Source organism: Lissotriton helveticus, chromosome 3_1 (genome assembly GCF_964261635.1).
Source record: "Lissotriton helveticus chromosome 3_1, aLisHel1.1, whole genome shotgun sequence".
Classification (NCBI taxonomy): Eukaryota; Metazoa; Chordata; class Amphibia; order Caudata; family Salamandridae; genus Lissotriton; species Lissotriton helveticus.
In genome coordinates this window covers 699,535,595-699,560,257 of record NC_136061.1, presented here as the reverse complement: position 1 = coordinate 699,560,257, position 24,663 = coordinate 699,535,595, and the positions used below count along the sequence as shown (strand labels likewise).

At 44.3% G+C, this 24,663-nt stretch overlaps 1 protein-coding gene across 3 annotated transcripts in view; it reads right to left on the bottom strand.

Annotated features, from left to right (window-relative positions):
• The window catches only part of DNAJC24 (DnaJ heat shock protein family (Hsp40) member C24), a 303,076-nt gene extending 278,613 nt beyond the window's left edge, over window positions 1–24,463 (bottom strand). The window contains exons 1-2 of one of the 3 annotated variants that reach the window (XM_078680829.1): window positions 24,406–24,463; window positions 15,851–15,946 (exon numbers count right to left, since the gene is read on the bottom strand). The gene's annotated coding sequence lies outside the window, so the exon portion shown is untranslated. Of the gene's footprint in view, window positions 1–15,850; window positions 15,947–24,342 lie in introns of all 3 variants that reach the window. The other 2 variants (XM_078680828.1, XM_078680830.1) reach the window with 2 other exon arrangements.
• Window positions 24,464–24,663: the final 200 nt, after the last annotated feature.

Here is a 24,663-nt window from a genome sequence, read left to right as displayed (position 1 = left end):
TTTTTTAGGGGAGCACAACTACCACTCTCAGTGGTAAGATTTTCACATGGAGATTGTAACGGTCTGTGTATTAACGTGAGGATCTGAAACTTAGTTGCCTTTTTATATGTCTTTCAGCACTACAAACTGACTCCTTATAACTAAGGTATGTCATTTAAAAGCGTAACCTCTAATTTTCGTCACTCATTCTTATTTTTTATAATGTGCAAGCTGATGTCTTTTTGACATTTGTTTCTTGCAGTTGAATCTAGTCCCATTATTTCACCGTTGATGGTAAGCGGAGGTGTTTATAGGTTGTTTGTCGGACTTATCTAAGTCAATAAGATAGGAAGTGTAACCACACTTAGTCATAGTGCTCTATTCTTTTTTTAGAAAAGAGGATTTCTTCCCTTTGTACTTTACACTACAAACATAGAAGATAGGCTTTCACCTTAATGTGAGTTTAAACACATACAGACTTGGTTTTTTATTGATCCCCATGGTCGCTAACAGTGTATTATGATGTTTTTTGTTGCAGATCAGCCCCTGATGAAGGAACCATTAGGTTCCGAAATGCATTGGGCAATGTACATGGAACTTCAACGAATTGAATTTTGTTTATGTATTGTATATTGGAAGATGTATAACAGTGAATGATGCACATATAGACAATGTACTGAAGTCAACATTATTTGAAAACATGTTTGTTACTTTGTCAAATATAAATGCACACAATATAACAGTGTGAAACTAAACATTGTGATGATTTTGTCTACAGTAAATCGTAAACACACCATGTGAACAGTGCGCAACTTTAACAAACTACACGGTTTGTATTTAGTTTGGCCCAATCAAAAGTTAGCACTTATTGCATTTAATCAGATAACCCAATGTTATCCTATGAGAGAGGGAGACCTTACAGTAGTGTAAAAGGAATTTAGGAGTGGTTTACTAACGGGACATGTAAACCTTGAAAACACATGTGCACCCTGCCCTATGGGCTCTTTAGGGCCTGCTATAGGGGTACCATATGTATTAACAAGCATTTGCAATGCAATAGGTCTCACATTTGCAAGAGTTAGAGCTATCGGTGTTGTAAATGACAATGTTTTTACCTATGTATTTTGGTTTGGAGTGTAGTGGATGTATATGGTGTGTAATTATGTAGGTTTTATTGGAATTGTTAGTTGTGGAATTGTGTGGGGTGAAAATGTGTGGTGTGGAGTGTATTTATGTAGAGAAATGATGTGGAATGGTGAATAGATAAGGGTTGGGGTAGCACAGAAAAGATAGTAAGTAAGCTAGAGAGGGATAGGTAGTTTGTGCTGAAGTGGTGAATAAACTCGAGACAGAGGAGCAGAAAGAGTGTGTGAGAATTAGTGAAAGAAGGGGAGAGCAGAAAGCAGATGCATAAAGAGGGAGGATTTGTGTGCGAAGAATACACCCTAAGAGGAGGAGGAGAGCGTTGGTTGAGTGACAGAAGCCTTGAAAAGGCACAGAAAAGAAACTGTATTAGAAGACCTGAAGTCAACCACATGAGAGAGGTGGGAAGAGTGCCTGAGACAGCGATAGAGAAGGTGAGAGTACAAGAGAGAAAGAGACAGATAGTGGGACAAGGGGTGGGGGGGGGGGACGAGTGGTGGACCAATGCACATCATGAGGAGGTACAGGAAGGTAGCATGTTTGAGAAGGCAGTATAGATGAGAGAAGGAAGGAGTGTGAAGGAGGGATGAAAGGGAGCAGTGGGATTGTGAGATGAGAGGGAGTAGTGGCACTGTGAGGAAGAGAGGAGAGGGGTAGTGGGTGTGTGGGGGAGAGTTGATAGGGAAGTGCGAGGGAGAGATGTGTTGGACTGGAATTGTTGGCTATGGAATTGGGTCCCAAGACTGCAGCTAGTTGTTAAGTATCTTTCGAAAAACGTTCTCAATGTTTTCTCAATAATTAATTGCACAGAATTGTCCCTGTAATTCCCTCATAAATCATTCGCTGGTAGACATGGGGGTGCAGGCACTGTGCTGCTATTTATAATATGCTAAATGCTAAATCCCTCATGTAACTTGTAACTGGTGTAATTCTATAATTTTGTGGAAACTTATGTAAAGACGTTGAGACGACATGGCCGATGCCCGGTGGAGCCGCTTGGTTCGGATATAGAGGAGTCTGGCGCCCGCGGCCGTCACCTACCCAGCCGGACATTGGTGCATGACACTCCTCGTTCTTTAGCTGCTGTCTCTTTATATCTTCTTCCGACGACCTCCTCTCCCTCTCTCAGAACCCTTTTTCTTGTCCCCATCTTCCTTCTCACCCTCTCCTCTGATCCTGACCTGCCGTCTTGTTCCGTCCTTTGTCAGTTCCTTTCTCCCTGCTCCCACTCATTCCCACGTTTCCCTTCTCCCTCTTTTCCCTTACCCCTATTTTCCCCTCGCTCCCATTGCTCCTTAATATCTTCTGTTTTTGTAATGATCTAATCATTAGATGTATTTGTATAACCTTGTTTTTCCTCTTCCTCGCAACGATAAATTTTTTAACGTTTGTAATATGCTAAATGCTAAATGCCTCATGTAAAGCGCTCTGATACCTCCGGGTCTAGCAGCGCTATATAAAACTCTTAAAATAAATAAATAAATAGTGACTGGCAACCTGGGGTGGTAGCCTGGCCAGCCCCCTGCGCCCCCTCAAAGATGTAGCTACCCTTAATTAAATAGGATTTTTAAAGTTTATTAGGAAGCAGTCTAGGGACTAAGTATGAATGAATGGGGTTATGGGGCATTCTTGTCTTCTAAGGAGAAGGAGACAGTATCCCGGGCGCTGTCCATGGAGTATCCAGGAGTAGGTAGGCAGCAGACTGTATCCATGGTACCAGTGCATGTAGTATGTGTGTGTGAAGGGGGTAGTATAGGGTGTTCCGAGGTACAGAGTTTTGTTTCTTAGGGACCCCTGGGGTTTGTTCTTCATGGGCAGTATGTAGTATCAAGGATGATGTGCATGAAGCCCTTGGGTTCGGGGGAAGTCTTGTCTTCTAGGGAGCAGGAGACAGGATCCTGGATGCTGTGTATGCAGCATCGACGAGTAGGGAGAGCAGTAGACTGTATCCAGGATACCAGTACATGTAGTATGTATGTAGGGTCAGTAGAGAGTGCTCAATGGTGTAGTTGAGTGTTTCCTGTGGGTCCTCAGGGTACAGTCTTCTGGTGCTGTGAATGCAGTATCTAGGTGTAGGGAGGGGACAGTAATCTGTGTCCAGGATACCAGTGCATATAGCATGTGTGTAGGGGGCAGTAGAGGGGGTGCTGTGGTGCAGTGTAGTGTTTCCTCTGGGTCCCTAGGGTATGGTCTTCTGAGGGCTGTAGGCAGTATTCAGGCTTGGGGGAATGGCTGCATGACGGATCTGGCCCGCTCTATCTTAGGAAACATTTTAGGCGCCACAAAGACAACTGCGTTCAGCCATGCAGTGTCTGACAGTGATCCCCCACTTCCTTCTTACAAGAATGGGGGGCAGCTCCCTATCCTTTAAGGCAGCAGAAGCTTGGAATTCCCTTCTATATGAGCTGCGTAACACTCAAGATCCTAGGCTGTTTGGGAAATGGCTAAAAACTCTGCTGTTTATCTAGTTTTGCAGTTTTTTACCTCCTTATCGTTTTCATTTGGCTTCTGCGTCGGGACACTCTTGAGTAGCCGTGGGCGATATAAATGTTAATAACATAACATTATGAAGTAGGGGACAGCGCGCTGCCTCCTGCGGACACTAAGTCCTTCTAGGGTGGGAGTGGGCTGGGTACAGAGATCACAGACTCTAATGTTGATTGGCAGGGTATAGTGTCTTGGGGTGCAGGGTACTGTTCCTTGAAGACACCCTACACCAGCCGCGGGTGTCATGCTCCCAGAGGGTGCCCCAGGCATGCTTTACCCTGCTAGCCCTCCGAAGAGAAACTTGATTGCCTTGGAGGTGGTCTGGGGCTTTGCGCACTCCAATGGGAAGCCCATCGTGATGCAGAGACAGAGTTGGGTTATGGAAAGGAGAGAGCAACAATGGACTGGGGCCAAGCCCGCTTTAGGGCCACGCCCCCTTGGCTGCCAGGACCCACCCGCCATCTTACAACGGACACCCTTCTCACTGCACAGAACCAAAGCATAAAGAAAGCCAGGAGGATTTTCATTCTTTATCAAATACACCATCTATGGCCATATAGTTTAGAAAACTTTTTTATGTACTTAATGCAGAAAATATAATTTTGTATATTAATTGTTAAAGTGTAATCAATTAATATCCATACTTTCACAGCGTTCTATGTATACCTAAATACTTAATTTCAAAGCTAGTTCAGACATGCCTCTGCGGACAAGTAAAATCTCTTAAAGTGTGTTCTTTACAAGGAGACCTGACTCGTCGCAATCTGGACAACAGAGTAGGAACGCTTTGGTAACGGACACTCAGCATCGTCCTTCGTTTGAAGTAAGCCATTTAGTGTACGCGGGCACCTCAGAGGTGACACGGGACCGCACCACAGAGCTGAATGGAAAGAGAACGAGTCTGTATCGGCTTCAACACCCTGTGATGTTGAGCAAACTACATAATCTCCCTGAGCCTACAAAAGCGGCCATGTGCAGAAAAAAAGAAAGGCATGCAACCTCCAAAGTCGCCGCCATGCTTAGCAAGGGGGGAGTGAGAGGGGCTACAATGCCTCATGTATCCACGGAAAGAAAATGTGAACGAAAACAAACAGCATGACACGGGGTGGGTGGGGAAAAAAGATAAAGCGCGGCAGACAAGAAGAGTGCACCACACTCAGGCAGGGAAACACATGAATAATAAAAAGTCGTCCCCATAAAACACAAATACCTACAGCGTATGGATACAGTACTTGGCTGATGCGCCATGGAAAGAAATAAATGAAAGCATTTGCACTGCAATCAGCCTCGCATTTATGATAGTTAGAGCAGTTGGCGATGTAAATAACAATGTCTTTTACCCATGTATTTTGATTTGGAATGGAGTGGATGTAAGTGGTTTGGAGTGGTATTACGTGGATTGAATTGGAATTGTTAGTTGTGGAATTGTGTAGTGTAGAGTGTATTTGTGTAATGGAATTATGTGGCATGGTGAATAGACAGGGGTGAAAGCTGCATAGAATAGATAGAAATGAAGCTAGAGATGGGTAGATAGTTTGTGCATGAAGTGGTGAATGAACTCCAGAGGAGCAGAAAGAGTGTTTGAGAAAGAGAGAAAGAAGGGAACAGCAGGCCACAGACGTATAAACAGAGTGCACCTTTGTACATGGAAGGCACCCTAAGAAGAGAATTTTGAAAGGCCACAGGAAAGAAACTGCGTTTGAAGACCTGAAGTGAAGCAAGATGAGACACTCGTGAAGAGTGCATGAGAGCGAGAGAGAGGTGTGGTTCATAAAACCTTACATGGAGGTGGACCCATAGAATAATGTAAATTATTTCAATGGTATATTCCTGGTCGCTCCCTGCGCTTAACAAAGCAAGCACTCGTTAAGACTCCAAGAATCAAGAAAACAAAGTGGGGTGGCAGAAGCCTCTCCTATCTAGCTCCTAAACTATGGAATAAGCTACCATTAAATATCAGATCCTCACCGGCCCATGTACATTTCCGGGCCTTGTTGAAAACCTGCCATTTTCCTGCTGAGTAATCATTTCCACCCCTGCCTTCATATTTCTGCTGTTCTAGCGCCAAGACGTCTCGGCAATAGATCGCTTTACAAACTTTCATTCATTCATAGAGAGAGAGCGAGACGAGTGGGAGGGACACCTGGGATGGGGGGGACAGGTTTAGCAGTGCACAGCACTAGGAGGTATAGGAAGGTAACATGTGTGAGGAGGCAGTACAGAAAGGAGACAGGGAGTGTGAGGGTGGGATGAGAGGGGGCAGTGGAATTGCGAGATGAGAGGGGTAGTGGGAGTGTGAGGGAGAGATGAGAGGGGCAGTGGGTGCGTCTTGGGAGAGACAACAGGATTGGTGTGAGTGCGATGTTGAGATGGATTGTTTGTTGTGGAATTGTGTGGAGTTGTGTAGTGGAAACATGTTGCATGGTGTGCTGTAGAATTATGTGGATAGTGACTAAATGGTATTAACTGCAGTGGAATTATGACGAGTGATATTGTGTGTTATGTAGTTAATTATGTGGAGTGCTATTGTGAAGTGGCATGTTGTGGATTTGAATTATGTGATGTGCTGTTAAAATTTCTTGAAATCTGTTGTGTGTAATGGGATTATGTTGTGTAGTTGAAATATGTAGTTTGGACTGAGTAGACCGGAAGTGACTCACGAGAAGACTCGTTCCACTCGACAGTTGCTGTTGCTGCCCGCTACCCGCTGATGCTGTTGTTACGGCGCACTGCCAGCTTTTGCCTCCCAGTTCTCCCGCCTGCCTGTGGCCCGCATTGACCCGTCGAGTGCCTTGGGCCAGCTTGAGGTCCCCCACCGCTGCCCACTGGGTTTCGCCAGCTCCTGCGGCTCTCGCATCTCCCGCGGCGGACTGCGGGGGTGGTGCGGAGTTGGGACGAGCAGGGACGAACCAGGTGCAGCAGCCCACCATTCATCAGGACCTGGCGATTTTGCCTCGCGGTGCTCCGATCCTGATGAGGTTGCGACCCCTGTGGACGGCGTGCGGCGGTGGAAAAGCAGAAAGCTGGGGAAAGTAATTGGAGAGTCGGGAAGGATTCGAGGGGGCCAGGGAGAGCACAGCTTCCAAGCCTAAAAACCCCTCAGCCAGGACCGGAATTGGGGTTGGAACCGGACTCTGCTTGGACAGTGACCGCGAGAGAGAGCAGAGGACACAGAGCAGCAGTAGCAGGTGTCCTGCGGGCAGTAACCAGCGGCTTGTTTCATGACCCACAGCTCCTGGTACCCCCCGCTGATATTTTTCACTGACGCATCTTTCCGCTCCTGTGCTTAGGGAGGGGTGGTTGATTTTATTCTGCTCTATCCCGCTATAATTGTGGCTAAGTGCAAAGTGTGCTACACCCCTGACCAACCTGACTATTCTTGGAACTTAGTAGGAGGCAGCAAGACGGAAGGTGAACAGCCTCCCTGCAAAGACGGAAGGCAAGAAAGACAGGCAAGACGGACGCAGTCTGACCCAAGACGCAGGTGAGCGTACTTGTGGGTGCATTGTGGTACCGAGTTTCCTTTGGGGAGATTGCGATTAAGGACTCGGACCAAGCGGACCTTGTGTTTAGCAAGCAACACTAGAAACTGAGCATCTTCTACGTGCAGTGCGTGTGGGGCTCTGTTAGACGGAGAGTGTGCTCCAGGTAGAGGCAGAGGCAGCCCGGCTAGTATCGGATGCAGCACCTGCCCCCCTGTTCAGCTCAACTTGTTCAAAATCTTTTCCACCACTCTTCGGATATCTGACCAGAAATTGCAATATAAAAAAAAGCCCTACCTTGCTTTCAGTAATTGATCGCAGTGTTAAAATAAAAGTTTAAATAATTAAAACTTTTTGCCCCTCCACGTGATATATTTTTTTTTTATATAATGGCTTACAAAAAATTACTAACACGTACAATCCACCTGAAAAGGATGGGTACGGTACAACCAATAAGAAAGTGCCCTGGTAAGGCGCCCCATATTGGGTTTCTCTCAGGGAGTACCAAAATATCCAAATTTTTCGTCAAAACTCCCAGAATCGATCAAGAGAAGGTACGACCAGAAAACGGAGCAGCTCAGGAAGACGGAATTATATAAAATAGATACAGGTAACATCCCGATAGGAAAAAATGAACAGTGTGTCAAAGGCACGAACAATTACACTACAATTTTGCCATTTATGAAAAACAAGCATTTACAATGCAACGGTTTCGCCTTTGGAAAAGTTTGAGCTATTGGCATTGTGAATGACAAACTTTTTATTTATGTGTTGGTTTTGAAAACAGATAAATAAATGGCATTGTCATTTACAATGGCAATAGCTTAATCTCTCGCAAATGCAATTTGTATTGCAACTATTTCAGTTATCATTTTGCACTACGATGAAAACTGGCTTGTGCATTTACTCCTGCAGAAGAGTATCAAGAGGAGAGTCAGCAGGCGTCCCTGTAGGAGGTAGTGTATTCAAGACTGTGCAATACAATACATGCTCCCTTCCCAACTCACTTGGTCTCGAACGCCCAGTCATACACTGCACCACCATACATTGCGACACAAATCTGGACATACATTAAAACGAAAAACCGCCTGTTTGTCTATAGTTGATTGTACTCGGTGGCCTTGAGAGAGGAGGCAGAACTGTGGTGAAACTGCTGGGTTTGTGTGTACGAGGGAGGAGAGGAGTCGTATTTGTGACAGAACTTCTGGGTGTAGGCGAAGGAGCTGGGAAGACCTGGCACAAGAGTGGAGGAACGGCAGGGCGCACTGGGGCAGTACGCGATGCCGGTCGAGACGCCTTGGTAAGAAGCACGGTTGCATCACTCTGCACGTGGGTGGCCAGCATGCAGGGCTGTACCCCTATGTCGGAAGCAGAGTTGTATCATCCAGCGCTCACAACGCACCAGTGTAAGAACAGTTTCCCTTAGAAAGCACATTTGTTGTGTGTCACATAACAAGGACGAAGGGAGATTGCTTTATCCTCCCTACTGCCAAGTTTAAAATAAGGTTCCCCTGTTCTCCCCACCCCCGCCCTCTGCCATGCCTCGCCTTCTCTTGTGATTCCACATATTTAAAGCTGTTCGTGGGGCATCCAAGAAACACTTTTTACCTCATTTGTTGTTTTATTGCTTCATTGCCTGACCACGATCAGGGTTTTCCAAGGCTGGATTCCCCTCAATACCACGTGACTTCACCATATTGAGAGGATACAATGGCGTCTCAGCGGTCTCAAAGCAGTGAGGGTGGGCTCCTTACTAAGACGGGTCGTCGCACTGAGGCATCTGAGCACTTGGGGGCTACATTTTACCATAGCATTCTAGGAACAAGTGCTTTAACCGGGATGAAAAAACTGAAGGGTCACAAAGGGGCGTGGCCGATGTAAATAAAGGCATGACATAAAACTTCTTGCTAAAAATTTGTTCTTAGCATAGTGTGCCGCCCGACTGGTATGCGAAACAGGGAGTCGGTAGCTCAAACCTCGGATTTCCCAAGTCACGTAACTTAAGGACCCTTGATGCATTGTTTTAACACCGATCCTCAGTTCGATTATTTGCCAAATGTAGAAGCGCTTAGAAATGAGGTAAACACTGTTGTTAGGCGCTAGGAATAACGAGCATTTACACGACTGCCCTGCAAAACCTGTAACCCGCTCGCGTCAAAGGGAGGTAGTAAAACAGGACAAAGGAGAGGATGGGGAAATAATGAGAGAAGGAAAACGGGCGGGGGGAGGGGGGTATTCAGCCATATGGAAGAGAAGTGCCTGGAGGGGAGCGGGGGTGACTCACAAAGATGAGGAAGAGAAAATTGTGAGAGGCGGCAATGGAAGGACATCCTCAAAACCAGTGCTTGGAGGTCCTCGAAACCAATAGCGCTGTTAGGCCGTTCTAATGGCATAGAGCGCTACATCAATATATGCTATTAAAAAATAAATGCATGGCAAATCAGAGATAAAATAGAAGGGAGAGGGTCAGACAAAGCTGGGGGTCGAAGGACCGTGGAAAGTCGCGGAAAGAAGGACATGGTTGACAAAGAAACAAATACAGCAGCAAAGAAAAGCAAGGCACGGCAGTACAATGACGGCGATTGCACCCACAAAACAACAGATATGGTTGGGGTACATGCATGTCAACATTTGCGAACACCCGCATAGAAGAATTTGAAGCTGACATGGGGAATGTCCGATTTACCCCTGTAGGCTTGCACTGCAGGCAGTTGGACAAAGAATGTAGACAAAATGTCATGGAAAGAAGAAGGGTGTGAATTTGATGGGGCGGAGAGAGAGAATAACAAGCACCTACGGGCACACGGACAGCGGGGGGGGGCGGGAAGACGAACAGCGGGAGGGGGGGCAGAACGGGCACACGGACAGCGGGAGGGGGGTGGGAACGGCAAGAAAGGCACTCACCTTGACTTCCTCCGGCGGCGGAATGACCAAATGAAACCTCGACGTCGGAAAAAATAAACCCCGCCCACCGCCGCATGACGAGCAAAAAGGGGCCGGATGAGAAAAAGATCACAGGAACGCCCACGAGTCGCCTCGCAGGATGACGGACGCCTCTGTTTGCCAATGGCTAGCGTCCATTTATGGAGCTAGCCAATGGGAAACAGAGGCGTGCCGAACATCCATACTGTTGACAAAAGTTTTCGCCCTGGGCGGAGCACTTCGTGCTCTCGCCAGGTCGAAACCTAATGACGAACAACAAGGAGGTTTAGATGTATCTACTAACCAAGAAGGTAGAAGATCCATTAAATTTCTCATACTGATTTTACCCTACCGGATATAAATATTAATGACATCCTATCTCACCAAGTTGAGATAATAACAAAGGAGAGGCCAGCTCCATTAAATAGTACCCCCAAAAAAATATCCGCCCTAGTAGAGAACTGCTCTCAATCTCCAGATCTGTTATTTTTAAACAGTACAAATTTACCAAATGATTATATTTCAATGTCTAACTCACTATTTACTTTACAAAAAATCTTGGCGTCAATACTATCTCTTTTGGGAAATATAATGGACAATTCTGATCAAATGCTGGACACACAAATATTTAGTTAACAAGAAAAAGAAATTACAGGATCTTAATCAGCATTTTGCACAAACAGGCTGAGGGCGATAGAAACCATGACATACATGAAGATAACATGTTAACAGAAATGTCAACCTTACGTAAGAATCAAAAGGCAACCCAAACGGAATGGAAGTCTCAAAGTAATGAGGATGAAAACAGATTATGGAGACATTTATTCCCTAAAACAGTTATTTAAAGAGTCAAATATTGAAAAAGAACAAGCAGAAGTAATTCCTTTTTATCCAATTTTTAATCAGCTAGGAGACAAAGGTATTTCTAATAATTATGCAATGAACAAAAAAGCTACAACAAAAATTGAATCTTTAACTTTAGATCCTCTGGCCTCAGACGTAAACAAAAATGAAAAAAGGCCCAAAAAGTCTCAATGTCAAAAAAACGTGAAAAAAGCCAAAAGAAGATTCAAGAAAAAGAAAGCCCAGAAGTTGAAATTGCTGAATATTTTAACCTCAGAATGCAAATCTCCAGTAAATGAGCGGGCTACGAAAACTGAAATAGATCCACAAGTAAATGACCACTATAATTTAGAAACTAAAGGGAGAAAGACCCACATTCAACTGAATCTATCGGCTCCAAGTTTTTCTACATCAAGGTCTGATCACGAGAATTTGGTATTGATCCCAGATCAAAACACAGAGAACATTTCTGGAGTGACTAACCTTCAGAGACAGCAAACTCAGTCTTGTCTCTTGGAAATTTCTGAGTTATTTCCTGCAGGTAATGACCCTTTAAATAGAGGAAGGATAATAAATGTAATCTAGAAGATCCCTGCGCTTCAGTTTATTACAAGCTCTGAAATAAAATTAGTGATGCTTCCAATAAAGGATAAAATTACGGTGGCTACTGTCGAATTCTGGTCTAATGTAATTCCGACAATACTCCTAAAAGAAATCGAGATCCTATATAAAAACGGATATGATACTGCAACTATATGCAACAAAGAAGATCAATCACATGAGATGTTTAAAGGAAAAAATAATATGAAAGTACAGGTTTCTAACCAAAACGATAGGGGTTCAAAAAAATCTTACCAGTAATCAGGATAGAAACTTAATTATCTCGATCAAAAATGGAGAGAGATCTGGAACAAAAACATTGAAAAAAAGGAGACTATTTCTAAGGAACAGCATTGGTCCTGGCTACCGGAAAATTTAAATAGACACAAACAGGGTCGAGAAAATAAACTCCCTTTTTAACAGAAGGCTGAACATAACGTCATGGAATATAGCAGAGAAGAGTGAGGAGAAAATGGCATTAGTTTTGAAAGATTCCTCTGCGATAGTCACTTTACAAGATTCCTCTGCGATAGTCACTTTACAAGAAATTTGGCAAATAAAATATTTTCTCCAAAATGGCTATTTCGTATATGATATACCAGCGGAATCGGTAAGCGGGGGCAATTCCAAGGAAGGTATAGCAATATTACTCCACGAGGACTACTGTTGGGACCAAGAAGTTTTACCTATGCATCAAAAAAATACTCAATGTATAAAGGTCAAATGTTGGAGTACTCCCACAGACACTTCATTCAATTTACTAATTTTCAACTCTTATTTTTCCACCAGGTTCCTCAATAGACATCTACGTCCTCAAAGCATTTGAGGAAATAGAAAAGGTGGTGAAAGCTGGAGGATTTCCTTCTGTATTCCTATTAGGTGACTTTAATGGGAAGATCTCCAATGATCTTCTCGAAAAATGGGAATATGGTGAACAAGAGGAAGTACTGCTAATCCCTACTCCACTATTCCCTGCAGGGATTAAAGCAGATAACCGTGGGAAAATTCTACTATCTTCTCTTCCAGTAATAAACGGCGTCATATTAAATGGATGCACAGAAGGAGATATCCCCGCTTCCTTTACAAGAAAGGGCAACTTTAGTTCATCAATCCTGGACTATATGATATGTACTCAGGGTTTATTCGGAAGAGTATTAAAACTAACTACAACTTTTGTCCTAGGGAGTGATCACGCAATATTAAGCCTCGAAAATGGAATTACGCTGGAACCCACTTCTTCTCCAACTATTATGTATTCTCATAGTACTGTAATGGTGAACCATGTCCAAGGGCAACTAATATGGACTTCTACCGTATTTAATAAAATCAACCTTGCAATCATTAAAACTCAACTATTACAAATAAATTACTTTTCAGATCCAATAGCAAATTATGAAATGGCCCTTATCAAGATAATGTAACTTCTTGAGGAGACCTCAAAACACCGGGATACTCAGGCAATAAAACATAGAAAAAAGAATGTGAATGAAAAAACTGGTACATTAAACAAATTAATCCGACAGCAATTTTTACAATTTACAGAGGCAAAAGATAAAGAAATCAAACATTTTAAAAACTGCTGACGGAGGGAAAAGGAAAAAATATGGAAAAGACAACTGGACAAAAATTGGATTGACATTCAAATGGTAGCTAATAATCGTGATATTCGTACATACTGGAATCTAATAGCTAAACAAACAGGAACAAATAAATGTTTGCAAGCATCACCACTTACTCCAACAGACTGGGAAATATACTTAACCAATTTATATAAGCCAAACCCAAGTTGCGAAAATTGGAGGCAAGCACCAAGTGAACTGGAGGAAATCATTGAAGACAATCTTGCCCCTGCTACTCATCAAATAGAGCAGTATATAAAGACTGCAAGGTCTACAGCCGCCATGGGTCCGGACCAGATCCCGGTAAAGGCTCTTAAAAACAACTCGGAAATGTGGAGTACGTTTTTTCTCATTTATATTCTTATTGCTACTCCACAGGGCAAATTCCGAAATCATGGAAGGGGAGTGTAGTGATTCCCATCTTTAAGATGGGCTCTCGCTTACATCCCGGTAACTACAGACAGATTGCCTTATTGGATGCAACAGGAAAAATCTTTGCGGCTAGCGTATTGTACCATCTCAAAGCCTGGGCCTATTCCACTGGAGTCATCCCCTTTAATTCTGCTGGGTTTCGTCCAAAACATGCTGTTATTGATAACATCGCAGTATTACAGACAATCATAGATAAATATGTGGTTACAAAATCACAAATAGTTTATGCTGTCTTTGTCGATTTTACAACAGCATTCGACACAGTGGATAGACCTACCCTTTGGAATAAGCTCAGAAACCAAGGAATTCCATCAAATCTCCTTTACATAATTATATCACTCCACACCGAAACTTGGTGTCAAGTTCTAATGGGAAAAGAGAAGGGTCTTACACAACCAATTGATACATCTAACGGACTAAGGCTAGGTAGCCTGTTGGCCCCTCTCCTCTTTTCATTATACCGTAGTAACCTACCGGCACATTTTCTGCAGGACACTAATTTTCCTCCAAAAAAAACCTCTTGCAAAATTTATATCCTAATGTATGCTGATGATGTTGTAATATTTGACCTTACCCCAATTGGACTCCAAAGGAATCTAGAAGCCCTCGCCAAATACACAAACGAAAATTTCTTGATCCCCAATACAACAAAAACAAAGATACTACCGTTTAGAGGGAGAAAGAGATACAAAAAGTACAACTGGATATTGGGGGGGAGAATCGCTGGAAGTGGTAGAAGCGTACACATACCTGGGCCGAATATTCACTCAAACATTACAATACTCTCCGCATCTGCAACACATTAGTCAAAAAGCAGACATCCACGTCGGAGCGCTCCAACGTTTATATTCCTCTTCAGGAGAAAGGCATTTCCTCCCATTATTACAGGTTTATAGTTCAAAGATCCCGCCAATTGTATCATATGCCCTGGAATATATCCCAATACAACACTGGCATCAAGTGCAGATTAAGGAAGGGAAAATTCTACGCAAAATGATTAAAGTCCATCAAGCCATCCCGGTACAAGCATTACGTCTAGAACGTTCCTTAGTTAGCTCCAACGCTCGAGCAATCTCTAACATTTTAAGATGGGCTTATAATCTTTTACACTCTGATCCAGGTACTCTAAGATCATTACTAAAATTTGAGACGTTCGAGCAGGAATCAACAAAGTATATTTTTAGCCAAAATCTGATTTCTGCTATTAAACTATCAAATTGTACAATTACACTTCTGAAATCATGGACTCCTGCTCAACTAAAGCTTTTTAAAAACATCTAACGCCGAGGCTTAGTTTTGACTTGGACATTCAACATTGTTCTAAACTCCATCATTACGGACTTCATGCTGCGTCCATTGAATATAAACAATTACAACATTATATCCATTTTACCCTAAGGCATGGAGTTCGGCGCTGTATTATACTTTTACGTCTTGGGATTTTCCCTCTTAAAACGTGGACATCCAAATGGAACTATAAAGAAAAAGTTAGCAGTGAATGTGATTTTTGTAAAGGAGGAATCCAAGATTTAAAGCATGTTTTATCTATATGTCCAAATCCGATAGTTGAAGCCAGAAAGCGTTATTTAAGATTGATTCAGTTTAGATACAATAGTTCATCAGTGGAAAGATTGAGTATGTTATGTAAATCTCCACCAAACGAATTTGTTTGTCATAATTTGTTTACATTTTTGTAATCATTTTTTAAATTATATTGAAAAATGTATTTTATTCCATATATTTTCTGTTTTATTAGAAAATGTGTTGTTCTCAGTAGAGAACTAAACCAAATAAACTTGAACTGGATGTAGTTTGGAGTTGTGAATTATGTGCTGTGTATTGGAAATGTGTGGAGTTGAATTGTGTGGCGTGGAACTGTGTGGCATTGAGAGAAATTTTGGAATTATGTGTCATGATGTGTAGTGCATTTATGTGGGTTGCTGGTATGTGGCAAAGAGTGCATTTATGTGGGGTGTTTTAATGCTGTATGGAGTACAGTGTACATATATGGAGTGTAATTAAGTGGCACTGAGTGGTATTATGTGGAGTGTAATTATGTTGTTTGTTTCAGAATTGTGTGATGCTGGATCTGATCTTCCACCATTGTGTGCAACCTGCCATGGTCCTACTATGAAAGAACAACTATGGCAGAAAGCAGCATAGCTTCTTATGACTAGTCTAACAACAGTCAAGACAGGTGGACTGTTTAACTCATTACAACCTTTGCCAAGAATGTGTGGCCCATATACTGCAGAGCCGGTGTGCAAGGCGGTATGCTGAAAACTGTGCATGACACAAACCCATGGCAACAGACAGTCTAACTCCTGAGAAAGCACGACTTACCAGGACATAAAGCATTTCGTAGAGCACAGCTCCAAGGCACCACCAATCGACTGTCTGATTATAGGGCTGCTTGTGGAGAACTTCTGGGGCAAGGTACTGTTGAAAGAGAAGATCACAGGTTGTTAGTCCAGGCACTAGAAGTTGGCACACCCATTCTCAGAAAATAAGAAAATCACAATTTTGCAAAACAAATCAAAATCGAGCGATTGAATACAGGCACATCAGTCTCCAGCACCATGGTGCTTAATTGATTAATACTAGCCTTATGACATTTGAATTTGATATCCTAGCGAAGTCAGTTTACATGTTTACAAAAGGGGTTAAATTACGGTCTAGGCCTATGGCAGATTTAGGAATAACAGGCAATGTGGGAATAGCATGACAAAAACGTACCCATTCAAGAGAATGCCTAACTGAAATATAAAAATGCCCTCTCCCTCGATTCTGAAAAGGTGTTTAATAGGGTGGATTGGACCTATATGAGAACTGTTCTACAACACATGGGTCTGAGACCACGCTTCTTGAGGTGGGCTATGGCTAACTATCAAACACCAAGGGAAAGAACCAAAGTCAATCGAAGGCTGTCACGACCAGTTTTAGATGGACGAGGAACCAGAAAGGAATGCCTCAAATCCCCACACATTTGTGCCTTATCTCTGGAACCTCTAGCTAATGCGATCAGAAGCAGAGATGGTACCAGAGCAAAGATACCTTCAAACTCACCATGTTTGCTAAAGATATTCTGCTGTCACTTACAGATCCTCAGGGCACCCTTCGTCGACTATTTTAAGAGCTAAAAGAATTCCAGGAAATTTCCCGAATAACACTGAAATTGTATTGATGAACACTGAACAGTGAATATGGGCATAATGTTGTCAGCGTTTCGCAACGTGCATTGTTGCATTATTCATCAATCCGTACATTAGATTCTGTGTTGGGTAATTTGATGAAGGGATTGTTTGCATTATGCGAGTTGTAGTATTTTAGGCAGACTGGGGAGGTTAAACACGGCATAGGTGGTGATTATGTTGGGCCAAGTGGGAGGGTTTATGGTAGGAGGGACAAGAGTTAAGTTTATAGTCAGGTGGTCGGAAAGGAAAGGGAACTCGGTTTCTGATCGAGGGAGGAGGATGTCTGTTTGTTAGCAGGTAAGAGAGTGCATGATTAAGGAGGGAAAACCACGGGAGTTAGTGGATGGGTGGTGATGTTCCAAGTTGAAAGGGAATGGTAAAGATTGCGTGGAAGGTTCGTAATGGAAGGGTGTGAGATTGTGGCGAGTGGTACGATAGAGGATGGTTTGTGATAGAAGGATGTGAGAGTATGGTGAGTGGCAAGATAGAGGATGGTGTGGTTGAGAGTAGGGAAGGGAAGTATGGTTTACGAATTAAGGGTATTAAAGACTGAGGTTTTGATTTGTAGTAAGGGGATTGAAAGTATGGTGGGAGAGTTGTGTGTACATGTTTGGACAGTAAGTGGGTTGCAGTTCACGAAGGCACAGCATATGCATCACTGACTTTGTGAGAGGGAATTACATTTTATAGTGTAGAGATTGAGTTTGCTTAAAGGCATTAGCTGGTTATTTTGAATAGTGTAAATAATAATAACAATAATTTGTTGTGAATTTGATGCGCGCAAGTTATAGAGAAGAGAGGCGCAATTTAGAAAACATGAGATTGTGTAAAAATATTGGCGCATGGATAATAATGTACGTTTAATTGTTTACTTTCATTTACCCCTGACGAAGGACCCCAGAGGCCTGAAATGCATTGGGTGTCGATAAACTTCTTTGAGATGGATATGGCTTTGTTACGTGTTCTTGAAGAAAGTTATGGGTGTCCCATCATGGACATGAGAAATTTGGGAAATGGCTTTTTCCTTGCATGCAGACTTAAACAGTGTCAAGAGTAAAAGTGGATAACAAATGCTGTTAAAAGGAGTGAAATGAGAAATAAGAGACAAATAATAAAGTGTCATTGCAAATGCAATTAAAAAGGCTGTGCTACAGGTTTGGGGCCTAAAAGGGTCCCATTATGACGTTTAGTTGATCACGTGCTGTTTGGGCTGAGCACGTCGCCAGTGAGCACACCCACGTTAAACTTTGATGGATTGAACAAAGGGATGAATTTTTGGAAGCCTCAGGTGTGCTACCCACATATATATCCTGTAAACACTAGACACATTAAAGGACATTTTGCATTATATTGCTGATTTCATTGGGACGGAGTCATAAATTCGAGCTGACAGCTCTTCAAAAATTTACCAGGATTGCAACTTGAGGCATGAATGGAGGTGTTTGAAAGTGTAAAATGGAGCAGTTTAGCAAGACTGATATGTCCGCCGCAGGTATACTGCACCCCTATGCCAGGACATTTACCATTGTCACCAGATATTATGCACAGAGGCTTCAAGGTGTGTTGGTTTTACTGAGCACGATATTGCAGAAAACTCATGTTGTTTGGTTGGTACGCAGGTGACGGCGAGTTAAAGGCTCAGACAGCTTGATGAAAGAAAATAAAACACATAGCCATGTGAAATTACATGCCTGTCCCAATGTTCCAAATGAACACGCCACCCACTGACTAAACCCAATCTCCTTCAATTTTCTCCCCCAAAAATCTTCAACTTCTCTGCTCCCCTCCAATCAGCTGCAGAGAGAGAAACAGAATGATATCCTGGTTGGCACAGTAGGGCATAGTGACTTATCTATAGTGACTTATATCATATCATAGTGACTTATAGTGACCTCAACCCCGGTCGCACACCTCATTGCTACAAAGCTACCCCAGGACTCACCCATGGACCCTTCGCCTGCCACTCCTGCAAGTTCGACTGCATCAGGACCCACACCAAATCCACTAACTCCAAACACAGCTCCGACCCTAACCACCTGAAATGCATCCTGCTGAACACCCGCTTGGTCCACAGACACGCCACTGAACTCTGGGACTTACTCGACACTACATCGCCGGACGTCGCCTTCCTCACAGAAACCTGGATGAACGCCTCTTCAGCGCCCGACATCGCCATAGCCATCCCGGACGCCTACAAAATCATCCGAAAAGACCGCACCAACCAAACAGGAGAAGGCATCGCCCATAAGAACACCATCCGAATTACAACCAGCTCAGACGATAACTTCGCGACCGCCGAACACCTTCACTTCCAGATCCACACCGACCCCAGGACCACATTTAGAGGCACCCTCATCTACAGACCACCAGGAACCTGCACACAATTCAACGAAGACATCACTGAATTCATTAGTCCACATGCCCTCACATCTGAGGATTACATTCTACTGGGAGACCTCAACTTCCACCTGGAAAAGAAAAACGACAACAACACCACCACCCTTCTGGACAACATGGCAAATCTCGGACTCCAACAACTTGTGGACACCCCCACCCACCTAGCTGGACACACACTCGACCCTATCTTCACCTCCAGCAAGCACATCTCCTTCGATCACACTACAGCTCTCCAATGGACGGACCACAGCTGCGTTCACTTCAACTACAAAAAGTCCACGACCCACAACCCCCCACAACCTATTCCTCGAAGAAACTGGAATAAAATTACCACTGACCAACTCTTCACATCGCTTAACCAAAACCTTCCTACCATATCATCGGACCCAAACCAAGCTGCCACCAAACTCACACAATAGATCACCCACAGCGCTGACGATTTAGCTCCCTCAAAAAAAACACCAGATCAAACAAGGTAGCAAAAAGGCCCCCTGGTTCAACGATGACCTTAAAAACCTCCAAAAAGCTATGTCGTACCCTCGAGAAAACCTGGAGAAAAGACCCAACCACTGACAACCTGACCACCTTCAAGAACGCCACCCGCAAACACCACCAATTGATCCGATCCACTAAAAAATCAACTTTCAAGGATCGACTCGACAACAACGCCCACAACAGCAAGGAACTATTCAACATCGTCAAAGAATTTACCAACCCCACCGCAGGCACCAACGACATCACTCCCTCCCAAGCCCTCTGCAACTCCTTATCCTCTTTCTTCCACAACAAAATCGCCGACATACATAACAGCTTTGAAAAACAGTCCGAAGAACAGACCACTCCACCCACCCCCGACCCTAAACAGCACTATCACAACCTCTGCGCCTGGAACCCAATCACTACTGAAGACACCATCCGCCTGATAAACTCCATCCACTCAGGTTCACCAACCGACCCATGTCCTCACCACATCTTCAACAAAGCAGACTCCATCATCGCACCACACCTCCGCGACGTCATCAACTGTTCCTTCAACTCCGCTACCTTCCCGGAAAGCTGGAAACACGCCGAACTCAGCGCCCTCCTGAAGAAACCCACAGCAGACCCCTCTGAACTTAAGAACTACCGCCCCATCTCACTCCTCCCATTCCCTGCCAAAGTCATTGAAAAAGCCGTCAACAGTCAGCTCGCCGCCTTCCTCAAATCCAACAAATACCTCGACCCCTCACAGACCGGCTTCAGAGCCAAACACAGCACCGAAACAGCCCTCATCGCTGCTACAGACGACATTCGAAGGCTACTGGACAACGGAGAAACTGTTGCCCTCATCCTACTTGACCTCTCCGCCGCCTTCGACACAGTCTGCCATAGCACCCTCATACAACGACTCAACAACATCGGAATACAAGGAAAAGCTTTGGACTGGATCATCTCGTTCCTCGTCGGAAGAACCCAGAGAGTCCGCCTCCCCCCATTCAAATCAGAGGCCACCGAAGTCATCTGCGGCGTACCACAAGGATCATCACTCAGTCCCACCCTCTTCAACGTTTACATGAGTCCCCTCGCATCCATCGCGCGACAACACAACCTCAACATCATCTCCTACGCAGACTAAACCCAGCTGATCCTCTCCCTCACCAAAGACCCAAACACCGCCAAAACCAACTTACACGAAGGAATGAAAGATGTAGCCGAGTGGATGAAGAACAGCCGTTTAAAACTAAACTCGGACAAAACAGAAGTCCTCATCTTAGGACCATCCCCCTCTGCCTGGGACAACTCATGGTGGCCACCGACCCTGGGCACAGCACCCATACCTACTGATCACGCACGCAACCTAGGCTTCATCCTAGACTCCTCCCTCTCGATGACTAGACAAGTTAACGCCGTCTCATCTTCATGCTTCAACAGCCTACGAATGCTCAAAAAAATCTTCCGTTGGATCCCCACTGAAACAAGAAAGACAGTCACCCATGCACTGGTCACTAGCCGACTGGATTATGGAAATACCCTCTACGCCGGAACCACAGCCAAACTACAGAAAAAACTTCAACGCATCCAAAACGCCTCAGCCAGACTCATTCTGGACATCCCCCGACAAGCTCACATTTCCGGTCACCTGAAAGACCTCCACTGGCTCCCCGTCAACAAGAGAATATTGTTCCGTCTCCTCACCCACGCACACAAAGCCCTCGACGACCTAGGTCCCGAATGCCTCAACACACGACTGTCCTTCTACACACCCGCCCGTCAACTACGATCATCCAATCAAGCCCTTGCCGCAATCCCGCGCATCCATAGATCCACCATGGGAGGAAGATCCTTCTCCTACTTAGCGCCCAAAACGTGGAATTCCCTCCCCACTCACCTCCGCCTTACACAGAACCACCTCTCCTTCAGAAAACAGCTAAAAACCTGGCTTTTCGATAAGTAATGCACCCACCCTCCCTCAAGCGCCTTGAGACCCTCTGGGTGAGTAGTGCGCTATACAAATACTGAACTTGAACTTATCTATTTATAGTGCTATGACGTCCCCTTCTGCCTCTGAGGAAGCACTTTAACTATGCAAGTAATTGATTGTAATGTGCATAGTAGTAAAGGGTCGCTCAAAGTGTTAAAGGTTTGGCTGAACAATGTCACTCCTAAGTACACTGAAATCATGGAAATGCCACACACAGGCAAACTGAAAACTTGGCACCTATGGAGAAAGTCATGATAGGAAGGAGGGAGTGCCCCAGAACACAGGGAGGGCTGGAGGTCCTGGGGGGCAGTGATGCGAGGCGCTTAGAAGCAGAGCGCCTCACACATTCAGACCTAAGTGCCCTTCCATTTCTGGCACTTGGCAGTTGTAATACCTTTTTAGAGTTGCTCGAAAGGGTATAATTTCTGATATTTATACATTTCCCTCGTCTTCGTTGCTTGATTTTGATCTCGTGAAAGTGTCACTTGTAGTCATTAAAAAGTCACTCATAATTGCACTGAAATTATGAAAATGTCACACATACCGATATGAAAGCATGGTAGCTATGCATTTCCCAGGTCAAACAGGATTACTTTAGAAGTCACCCCAGAGTCATTGGATGATCATCCAACTACCTTAGAAGTCATTTACACGTCATCAGACATCATCAGAAGTCATCAGCAAGCTGCAGAAGCTCAGCCTGATGATTTAAGGATGACTTGAACATGAGTATCTGATGACTTTAGTAGGTGTCATTATTCGTGATGACTTGAAAAGGAGTATCTGATGACTTTAGCAGGTGTCATTATTCGTGATGATTTATGGATGACTTGAAAATTAGTATCTGCTGACTTCAGAAGGTGTCATTATTCCTGATGATGACTTGTAAATGACTCTCCGATAACTTTACAAGATGACATTGTTCCTGATGACTTTGGGGTGATTTGAAAATAAGCATCTGAATACTTCAAAGGTACTTTTGTGTTTTCAATAAGATGTTTTTGCGTCTGGTGATTTTAACAGGAATTGCTTGTCTATTTAAAAAGCACGTCCACCACTTTGGTTTCAGTTTTCCAGAAAAATGCAAACTGTTGGATAATTGCACAATGAATTGCAGATAAACGTCTGACCTCCTGCAGCTGGGAGCCCCAAAACCCAAACACACCCTGAACCCCCAAATTAACCCTTGCACCCCAAAACCCAAACACACCCTGAGCCCCAATATTAACCCTTGCCCCCCAAAACCCAAACACACCCTAAACCCTAAAATTAACCCTTGCACCCCAAACACACCCTGAGCCCCAATATTAACCCTTGCCCCCCAAAACCCAAACACACCCTAAACCCTAAAATTAACCATGGCACCCCAAAACCCAAACACACCCTGAACCCTCAAATTAACCCTTGCACCCCAAAACCCAAACACACCCTGAACCCCAATATTAACCCTTGCACCCCAAAACCCAAACTCACCCTAAAATTAACCCTGGCACCCCAAAACCCAAACACACCCTGAGCCCCCAAATTAACCCTTGCACCCCAAAACCCAAACACACCCTAAACCCTAAAATTAACCCTGGCACCCAAAACCCAAACACACCCTAAACCCTAAAATTAACCCTGGCACCCCAAAACCCAAACACACCCTGATCCCCCAAATTAACCCTTGCACCCCAAACACACCCTAAAATTAACCATGGCATCCCAAAACCCAAACACACCCTGAACCCCCAAATTAACCCTTGCACCCCAAAACCCAAACACACCCTGAACCCCCAAATTAACCCTTGCACCCCAAACCCAAACACACCCTAAACTTAACCCTGACACCCCAAAACCCAAACACACCCTGAGCCCCCAAATTAACCCTTGCACCCCAAAACTCAAACACAACCTGAACCCTAAAATTAACCCTGGCACCCCAAAACCCAAACACACCCTGAACCCCCAAATTGACCCTTGCACCCCAAAACCCAAACACACCCTGATCCCCAATATAAAATTAACCCTGACACCCCAAAACCCAAACACACCCTGAACCCCCAAATTAACCCTTGCACCCCAAACCCAAACACACTCTAAACCCTAAAATTAACCCTGGCACCCCAAAACACAAACACACCCTGAACCCCCAAATTAACCCTTGCACCCCAATCCCAAACACACCCTAAAATTAACCCTGGCACCCCAAAACCCAAACACACCCTGAACCCCCAAATTAACCCTTGCACCCCAAAACCCAAACACACCCTGAACCCCCAAATTAACCCTTGCACGCCAAACACAAACACAGCATAAACCCTAATATTAACCCTTGTACCCTAAAACCCAAACACACCCTAAACCCTAAAATTAACCCTCGCACCCCAAACCCAAACATGCTCTAAAGTCTAAACCCTTAAATTACACCTGGCCCCCCCAAAACACAAACCCACCCTCAACCCTAAAATGACCATGTACGCCCTAAAATCCAAAAGCCCTACAAACCCCCAAACTGTTTATGAATGCGGAATGCCGGGAGGCGCTGTTGTGATTGCAAATGATACTTTATGTACCCCAGGCTGCACTTCATTCATAAAGTATAAACACATAGTTTAGTGGAATCCGATTGTTAGACTCATTAAACAACTGCGGACAGACCTGCTCATGGCCCGAGGAATAGGTCTCTTGCAAAGGAAAACAAGCTTTGTCGTCATGGTGACTGCCGAATTCACTCCATCACAATATTAAAATACATTTTTAAAAAGCACAGCTGCCTCGAACACAATGCCAAAATCAGCTACTGTAAACCATCAGGCTGGCTGGGACTCGAACCGCAGGTCCTCAATGGAGAGCAGCTCTCTCACCTTTGAATAAACCTGAAGCCGGAGGATTCCTCTTGCAAAAAGCCTACGCACATCCGGGAGCGCCGGAAGTGACGTCATTGTTCTGCTGCAAGAACGAAGACCATCGATTCCAGCGTATACTCAGGTAAGTGCTGCAGCTGCTACCAGGGGGTAGATGTTAGTCCATCGCGGCAAGCTCCACGCTATATCTGCACGCGCCCATCCTAGGTTAGAGCCCCCATTCATAGCGCTGCCTTTCTTAAAAAAGAGCAGCATCGA